This window comes from Cebus imitator, unplaced genomic scaffold (genome assembly GCF_001604975.1).
Source record: "Cebus imitator isolate Cc_AM_T3 unplaced genomic scaffold, Cebus_imitator-1.0 Scaffold413, whole genome shotgun sequence".
Classification (NCBI taxonomy): domain Eukaryota; kingdom Metazoa; phylum Chordata; class Mammalia; order Primates; family Cebidae; genus Cebus; species Cebus imitator.
This window is the reverse complement of record NW_016107728.1, coordinates 918,860-929,081: the sequence shown is the minus strand read 5'-3', so window position 1 is coordinate 929,081 and position 10,222 is coordinate 918,860.

Here is a 10,222-nt window from a genome sequence, read left to right as displayed (position 1 = left end):
AAAAAAAAAAAAAAAAAAAAAAAAAGAAAGGCAAAGAATGAACAATTATTTTTCATCTAAACATTGCTTATATCAATATTGTAGGTTTTATCCTTGGTTCAAGGTTACAGATCTTCCTTGGGATACATCAGCTGCCAGCCATAAAGTCATATGCCATGCTGCCAAAAGTTTTTTTACAGCCTTCAACCTCTCTCCCATCCCACACCCAATATTAAAATATGCCCTTTGGGACATGAGTCTAGAAAAGTATCCCTCCTTTTAGAGCTAATCATTTCAAATGGAGCGAATATTGCAAAAATCCTACAAATCTCTCTTCTGCCCTTGCAACCAAGGCGCTGTTGCTCATGGCATGTTACATACACAATTCATTTAACTTTGTGAGGCCTCTTCAGGATAGGATAGGCAATTGTCTCCTCACATTTTACAGAGAAAAACTGGTGCCTTGGGTAAAATAAATAACTTACTAAGGTTTATATGCTACTAAGAGGGCTACTCTCCATTGAATTCAGGTGTCTGACTCCAGAGCCCATGATTCTTACCTCATTTTATTGTGTGTGTTTCCTTCAATATGTAGCTTTCATATCATGTTCATTAAAAAATTAACACAAGGCTTACCATGCTTCTTCAGTTGTATGGGTTTGTATCCCATCTAAGATGCTTTGATACTCTGTGTGTGGACACAATTCCTGATGGTTTCCACTTACCCTGTAAAATGATCTACCTACTGCATCTGGAAGCATCTGGGAGTTCTCATCATGAGAAAGTTGAAGAATTCCCATTCTGAAATGAAAAATAAAACAGGGTGGCTGTTAGATCTCAAAAGGCAGTGTGATATTAGAATTATTAAGGGACACAGCTAGATGAAGGATGTCATGTTCTGAGTTCACAGGAGGCTTTGTGGCAAGGTTCTGTAAACAACTCTTGCTCTGGAATATTTGTGAATGGCCATCCATACAATTGATATTTAATGTTCTTGCTTGACATTTTTTTTCTGCGGACCTGTCTTTAGTGTAGATATTTGGACACTTTGGATTTATGATTAAGGAGAGATCAGTGTCTTCACCAACCCATGGGTTGCCTAGTCAGGACCAGGGAGGTATTAAGTTAAATAAGTAGGAGGCCATTAGCCTGAGGCTGACTCCATACTTAGAGTTCCTACATAACAAATCGTCAATTGAATAAATAAACAAGCTAAAAACGAACTCAGGAATATAGCAAATGACTGAATTTTATTCAATTTAGGTTTTAGCCAATCACAGTAGCCAACTCATAACATCATGCCTAAATAAACCAAATGCCTCGTCACACAATGTCCAAATGAGGCAGATGCCTAGCTGTAGCCAATCATGTAATTTCTCTACTTTGCTTCTGTGTCTCACCTAAAAAATAAATATAGCCAGGCATGGTGGTTCACACCTATAGTCCTAGGCAGCTACTTGGGAGGTTGAGGTGGGAGGATTGCTTAAGCCCAGGAATTTGAGACTTCAGTGAGCTTGGATCATGCCACTGAACTCCGGGCTGTGCAACAGAGCAAGACTCTGTCAAAAAAACAAAACATTAAAAAAACAAAAAACAAAAAACAGCTTACTGCTCACACTGCCAGGCAGAGCTCTCTGAACCACTTCTGGTTCTCAGTGCTGCCCCATTCATGAATTGTTCATGGCTCAAATAAACTCTGTTAAATTTAATTTGTCAAAAGTTTTCTTTTAACATAGGATACAAGGGAAATTGTCTTTCTTCTTCTCCTAGGGCTCATGGTTATGGCAGGGGAGACGCCTTTGCTAGGTTCAAGTTTTGGTGTTGCTACTTGATATCTTGCTTGGTTTACACTTAGTTATCTGATGAGATTTGTTCAGTCAGTAGCAAATTTAATCAAGGTAAGTCATTTTTAATTCTCAATTTTTCTAAAATAATTTACTATAGTACCTGAGGGAATAAATCTGCTTTATGTCCAGACTTGCTCTTAGGATCTATCTGGTTTGTAGGCTCCTAACTTAAAAAAAGGTTATTTTCCTAAAAACCAAAGCAAAACAATTCTTTCCATAGCATACTGGACTGCAACATATTTTTATTTATCTTCCCTTGGTGCATTGCATATTCTTCAAGGATAAGGAGTTGTGTTTTATTTAATCTGTATCTTGTGGGCTTGACACATACTCGGGGCTCAGCAAGGGTTTTATAAATGAATAAATAAATGAACTTGGAGCACAAAGTGAGCAAAAATACCAGCATTTACCTGATAAATTGGGCCACAAAGACGGCCCACTCTGTACTTAGAGCTGGGCAGGCTGAATGTGGAAGTTTTCAGTATTCACAAAATTATCTTCAAGGGCCCATGGCAAGTATAAATTAATACTCAATTTGAATTTCACAGGCTTTGACAAAAACACATTTGTGAGAGAATTTCTTCTTGAATGAGTGTACATAACTGGCCACCTATCAATTACATTTAAAATTGGTGTACAAGTATCCAGTTAGTCTCTCATTGAAGAAAGGAAAAATAATTATTTGTGGTAATTGTATTCCAGAATTTGGAGATGTTAGAAGGCCTCCAGCAGCATCCTTTGAGAAGTAATGATCTACAGTATCAAAAATGATTTTAAAAAAAGGCTAATATAAGGTAAATATAAAATTGGGATTGTGGCAAGATTAGATCGATTAAGAGAAAATGACCTAGACAAATTGCTATGAGACAGTGATCAGGCCCCCTCCACCTTACAACCTGTAGTGTGTTTAGGGGTTTCATTGGAAGCCACTGTCACTCCAGGTCTCCTTTAGTAAAGGGATCAATTTTGCTTGAGCTTATCCAGCTGTATCACATGCCCGAGGCTGTCATCCATTGTGCCATCTCCACTCCTCTACCACCAGCTGAGAGGGTGTGAGTGAAACTTGGTTCAATTAGGAAAACTGAAATGAGCTAAATTACAAAGTCACACACTTCTGGCAGAAAAAAGTGCAATTTGTGGGTTGAACTGGCACAGTTCACTGTCCGCTAATCCCTACCTCTCTCCACTTTTTTGTATTCTGACAACAGGACAATTCATGTGATAGAGGATGCCTTTCCTTTTGTTTTCTGCCACCCTAAAGAGTAACAGTTTACTTTTCATCTTTTATTATCTGGCTAGCTGTTCACTAGTGGGGGCAGTGTCCTGTCTTTTTTCTATATTTGCAGAGCATAACCTTGACATACTGATGCCTTTGAAGGCTTTCGTAAGTGTACACACTCATTTATGAATTGAAACTGCATTGTTTCTGGCTAATGTATCCTGAATCAGATTGTACACACTGACCCAGTAGCTTACTTACTTTGGGCATATTGAGGAATTTGAGTTTCTTCAACACTAACTGTATTCGATTATAAACAACTACATTTTCCTGAGATATACCCCAGGCAACATGGTTCTTTTATAATTCTTTGTATTCAAAGCTTCTTCTCCTTGGATGGGAAAACGCAAGAAACTAGCTAGGAATCAAGACCTGTTGGATGAAAAAGAAGTAGAGAGAACAATAGTCAGCCTCATTCTCTGTAGTGTAAGTGAAGACACCAGGTTTAATCAGCTGAAGTGCCCTTTAGCTAAACTAAAGCTGGGTTGAAGTTCATTGCAAGCTCGGGTAGAAACTTGGTTTGGTTTACTTATTGCTTAACAAGAATTTATTATTTGTTTAGTGACTGGGATTATTAATAGGAGTAAGATTAATTTTTGCTCTTGAAGTGTTCATGATGCATTGAAGAAGATAGATAAGAATCAACAGTGCCTCTCATGTACTACTGGTGGGAATGTAAATTAGTACAGCCACTGTGGAGAACAGCATGGAGGTTCCTTACAAAACTAAAAAATAGAACTACCATGTGATCCGGCAATCCTACTGTTAGGTATATACCCAAAAGAAAAAAAAATCAGTAAATCCAAGAGATACCTGCATTCCCATGTTTATTGCAAATACTATTCACAACAGCTAAGATTTGGAATCAATCCAAGTACCCATCAACAGACAAATGAATAAGAAAATGTGGTTCATATACACAATGGAGTACTACTCAGCCATAAAAAAGAATGAGCTCCTGTCATTTGCAACAACATGGATGGAACTGGAGGTATTAGGTTAAGTAAAATAAGCCAGGCAAAGAAAGACAAACTTTGCATGTTCTCACCCATTTGTGGAAGCTAAAAATTAAAACAATTGAATGCATGAAGATGGTAGAATGATGGCTGCTAAAATCTGGGAAAGGTACTGGGGAGTGGGGGGAAAATAGTTAATGAGTACGTAAATATAGGTAGATATTAGCAGGGTGCAGTGGCTCATGCCTGTAATCCCAGCACTTTGAGAAGCCGAGGCAAGTGGATTCACCTGAGGTTGAGGGTTTGAGACCAGCCTGGTCAACATGGAAAAAACTTGTCTGTACTAAAAAAATACAGAACAAACAAACAAACAAACAAAATTAGCCGGGTGTGGTGGCACATGGCTGTAATCCAGCTACCCAGGAGGCTGAGGCAGGAGAATCGCTTGAACCTGGGAGGCGGAGGTTGCAGTGAGCTGAGATCATGTCATCCAGCCTGGGCAACATGAGCAAAACTCCATCTCAAAAAAAAAATATATATATATATATGCCTGTATCAAACTATCTCATGTACCCCATACACATATACACCTACTACAAAATTTTGTTTATGTACTACGATTTATGTACTATAAAAAGAAATCTACGGTGCTAGGTGCTGTGAAAGAGGCAAGCGAGGCAAGCTGTGTGTGCTGACATGGGGCACAGGGTGGGGACATCTCACGCTCCCGATTGGGAAACTGAGGGAGGAGACACAGGCAAATTTCGGGGGTCCTCGCCACCATCTGATGGCTAAAGTTTAACTTTGATGTTTGGAGATGTTGGGAACTTGCTGTTCTTTAGTCTCAAATGTAAAGAATATGTGCTCAGAGGTGAAGTTTTCCCTGCCGATTCAGAGGAAGCTGGCTCTTGGCCCCAGAAAATCTTTTGACCTGGGAAATTATTACCATTTGATTTCTTTAATATCACAGAAAATTTAAGCAAACTTTTTTTTGGTAACAATAGCAACAACAATAGCTGTTTAAAAAATATCCTTTCCTTTCATATTCTCTGTTAAGGGCATTGCTTGTAATTTTTGTAAAAACCATGTAAAATGGTACTAGAATAGTATTCTACCTATTTTGTGAAAACGAAAATAGAAATATAGAGATGTTAACTTAATAATTTAGGCACTCAGGTAATAAGTTTTGGATTACTTAAGGGCTTTAGTCCATAATATACTGCCTCTTTGCAAATCCCTGTTCTTGGCTGTCATAAATCTGCAAAAATCAGTCCCTTACTTAGCCCAACTTATCAGTGCCTGCAAATACTTTCTGAATGATGTCTCCAGCTAGCTTTTTAGAAGCCTCTATGAGGCTTTAAAATGCTCATTTTTAAGTGCTTAAGAAATAAGACTCACATACGTAACAATTTTAGAGAAAGGAAACAAAAAAATTACATTGTAATTGAGAGATAGCAGGATACAAGAGCAGAATTAAATTCTTGTTCTGAACCTTGCTGCAAATTCCTTTATCCCCTTGGACTGGAGTTTTTAGAGAGTTTCCTCCTCTAGAAATTAAAGATGTAATCTACCTGTTCTTAACTCTCTCTTCCAACTCTAAAATTCTTTTATTTTAGGTAAGGAAGTTATGACAGTTCTGTCACTGATTTGTGAACCAAGAAAGAACTTTGTTTTTTTAGAGAGATTGTCAAAACTGGCCACATTCTTGTCTGTGACAGTCAGGGGGAAAATTCCTTCTGAGGGCCATACCACAAATACTGTTTTGAATTCAGGGTATACCCGTCCATTTTCTCCATGGGATGTGTAGGGCTTAGTGCATATTTCTTGGTTTCTAGTGTTTTGCTGTAAGGATTTCATTTAAAAGCTCATTTCCTTACACACTCAGAGCAGTGTTTGCAGGTCAAGCTCCCACGCTATGAAATACTTGAACTCTCTAGGAAATATCCTGGGCATATGATTTAACTTCTGGCTCACTTGGTCTTGAAGAAGGGCATTGGAAAATATGGGGCAGGGGAAAGAACCTCACCAACACTGGTGCAAGAACCTCAGTTTATTTCTGGCCTCCAATAATTCTTGCCAGTCATCCTGCATCTTGAGTACTACATCCTTTCACCACATCCTTTCATCTTGAGTACTACACCTGTTCACTTCAAAATTGAACGCTGGTTCTAACTGCCTGCTCTGCTTTCATGCTCAGGAGAGTGGGCTCTCTGGATGAAAAGCCACATTTCTTGACAGAGTTGGGTACGCTAAGTAGTTGATGCTAGCCTCGAACTTTCGCTGAGTCCTCAGCAGTTCCTGTCAATGCTTTCACTTGTTCATAGCTGTTGAATTCTCCAGTTCTCTCAGACATTTCCAAAGCCCACCACACTTTGCCCTCCCTCTCTGACCTTTATTATTTTTTATTTTCTATTTTTTTTTAAGACTGAGTCTCACTCTCTCGCCAGGCTGGAGTGCAGCGGCATGATCTCGGCTCACTGCAACCTCCGCCTCCTGGGTTCAAGCAGTTCTCCTGCCTCAGCCTCCCGAGTAGCTGGGACTACTGGCGCATTCCACCACGCTCAGTTAATAATTGTATTTTTAGTGGAGACGGGGTTTAACCATGTTGGCCAGGTTGGTCTCGATCTCTTGACCTTGTGATCCACCCACCTAGGATTCCCAAAGTGCTGAGATTACAGGTGTGAGCTACCACGTCCTGCCACTTCTGTCCCCTTTTAGTGCCCTCTTCCTCAGTCTTAGCAGATAATCTTGCTGTTCCTTTAGTGAGGACAGTTAGGTCCCAGGTAAGCCCTCTATCAGCCACCAGCTGGTACCTACCTGCTCTCCTTCTTCACTTTCACATTGGTTCCCATGATCTGCCTTCCTGCCTCAGAGGATGGCTTGCTCCTTTTTCAAGACTAAGTCCTCTTGGCTGTTAACCTAAATCACGAATCCCCAGGTCACTTGAACTCTGACATCTCATTCCTACAGCCGTTGTTCCTGTCTCCACTGTCTCCTCCACAGGTTCCTAAAAGGAGAAACTGGCTTTGATGCTGTATGCACTTCTAGCCACCATCAAGTCTCTCTCCTCTTTTTGAGAACTCAACATTTCCAGAGGAGTGGACTGTACCCCTGACTCTGCTTTCTTACCTCACATAGGTGTCTGGTTTTTGTCTCCACCATTCTTTAACTACTTTCACTAAGGTTACCAAAATTCCCATTTCAAGATGTTATTGGCCTCTTGTAGTCCTTGCCTTCGTGGGTCTGTGTGTGGCACTTGGCTTAGGGGACCACTCCCTCTTCCTTAAAACATGATGTTCCTTGCTTTTTCCTATGTGATGTACTTCTTTTGGTAGTCTCCATCCCAACCTGGTTGTGCTTCTCTTGCCTGCAGGCTCCCCTTCCTCTGCCATCATGATAAAGTTCACTGAAGTTTGGATGGGGTGGTCATTATGAGTGAAGGTTTTTGAGTCAGACTGTCTCTTTTTTTTTCTTTTTTTTTGAGACAAGATCTTGTTCTGTCACCCAGGCTAGAGAGCAGTGGCCTGATCACAGCTCACTGCAGCCTTGACCTCCTGGGCTCAAGTGATCCTCCCACTTTGGCCTCTTGAGTATTTTGAGTAGCTAGGAATAGAGGCATGCACCACCATGCCTGGATAATGTTTAAATTTTTTTGTAGAGACGGGATCTCACAATTTTATCCAGGATGGTCTCAAACTCCTGAGTTCAAGTGATCCTCCTGCCTCGGCCTCCCAAAATGCTGGGATTACAGGTGTGAGGCACCATGCCTGGCCCAGATCATATTTACTGTCTGTGCTTCCATAGGTTCTTTTTTTCTTTCTTTTTTTTTTTTTTGAGACAGGGTTTCACTCTTGATGTCCAGGCTGAGTGCAATGGCGAGATCTCCACTCACTGCAACCACCGCCTCCTGAGTTCAAGGGATTCTTCTGCCTCAGCCTCCCAAGTAGCTGGGATTATATGTACCCACCACCACTCCTGGATATATATATATATATTTTTTGTATTTTTAGTAGAGACAGGGTTTTGCCATGTTGGCCAGGCTGGTCTTGAATTCCTGGCCTCAAGTGATCCACTTGCCTTGGCCTCCCAAAGTGCTGGGATTACAAGTGTGAGCCACCGTGCCTGGCCCATAGGTTCTTAATAAATTCCTCTGCACCCCAGTTTCCTCATCTTTTAAAACGCATTTGATAATATTTCACATTGTTATGAGGATGATTAAATTAGATAATGCAATAAAAACACTTAATGTGTTCTTTTCTTTTCAAAAAGGAAACTTAATCATTATGAGATAATTATATAAAGCAGCAACCAGAAGTGAAATACTAAATTTCCATTTGGCAGTTTTACAATAACAGCATACCAATATTCCATCATGCTTTAGGCTTTTCCAACTGTAAATATTATAGGAACTCTTGGAAGAATAAATAAAAGGTGCTTTTCTGAGTTTGTCATGAAAGAGCCAATTAGAATTTTTAGTTATTGAGGAACATTTTGATGGATTTTAGAGAATCTAAGACTTAAAATAATTGGACATTTAGTTTTGATGACTCCACGAGATTTTTTAATAAAATTATTACAACTAAAATGAAAATTCAACACTACAGAAAATCTCTAAAGCACCTGAATTTTGGGATTACACAATTAAAGCAAGTCATTATTAGGTTAAAAAATAGGTAAGTTCAACCTTTATTTCTGATAAATTAATGCAATTACCAGGGATTTACTGTCTTCTAAATATAAATATGATAATAAAATATATCTAAACCAAATAAGGTTGATTTCAAACTTACATGTGGAACCTATCACAAATTAGAGCAAATGGCCATTAAAATTCTTATAAAATTATGATACATAAATTTAAAAACTCTTACAATTTTTACTTAATATTTTTGCCATTCCTTTTTCGGTTATCCTAAAAAATAAAAAACCTATGTCAAAATTTCAGATTTCTAATGCACATTTCCCCCCAAATGTCTATTTAATTATTATTATTATTATTATTTTTTGAGACGGAGTTTCGCTCTTGTTACCCAGGCTGGAGTGCAATGGCGCGATCTCGGCTCACCGCAACCTCCGCCTCCCGGGTTCCGGCAATTCTCCTGCCTCAGCCTCCTGAGTTGCTGGGATTACAGGCACGCGCCACCATGCCCAGCTAATTTTTTGTATTTTTAGTAGAGACGGGGTTTCACCATGTTGACCAGGATGGTCTCGATCTCTTCACCTCGTGATCCACCCGCCTCGGCCTCCCAAAGTGCTGGGATTACAGGCTTGAGCCACTGCGCCCGGCCTTATTTAATTATTTTTAGCAGAAGTTTACAGAGTTTTCTGAAGGTCATTAATCCTGCAGAATGTGAAGCTATTGCTTAGTAATTTTTTTTAACTCACTAAATAATGAGCATTTTGATTTTCTAATTTTTTGGATCTGAACATCAATTACGATTTTATGTACCAGTGTGAAATGAAAGATTAAAGTTTGTAAGTCAACTTTATCATTAGATGTGATAACTTTTGATGTAACACCAATAAGGAGATGTAAATTTCTCTGTACCGTATATGTATATATGTATATGTATACAAATACACAAAGTGTTATTTACCTATATCATCAGATGTCATGATTAAATTATCTCTTAGATAATTAGATAGGTAGATAATTAGGTAGATATTAGTTTGGTGCAAAAGTAATTAAGTGATGTTTTTGCCATCACTTAGTGCAAAACCGCAATTGCTTTTGTACCAATCTAATATTAGATATGTACATAAAGACAAAACTATATACAAGAGCCAATGGAGCACTGTATTATTTATCAATTATTTCCAGGCTCACCTTAGACCAACTGCCTTAGTACTCAAAGATGTCTAATATTGTTAACATTTACTGCACGGTTACTGTTTGCAAACCACTGATCTTAACACAATAAATCAACAAAACAGGTGCTGTTGATAACCTTATTTTATGCAAGAGGAAGGGAAGGAGGGGGAGAGTAAGTAATTTGCCCAACATCATACAACTAGATGTTGGTGGAGTCAGCATTAAAAAGAAAGCTGTATGGCTCCAGAGACTATGTTTTTTTGTTTTTTTTTTTTCCAGAGCTTACAAAAAATGTATTTGTTTATGAGAGCCATGTTTTAGAACATTTAAAAAAGCCCTCCTGGGAACA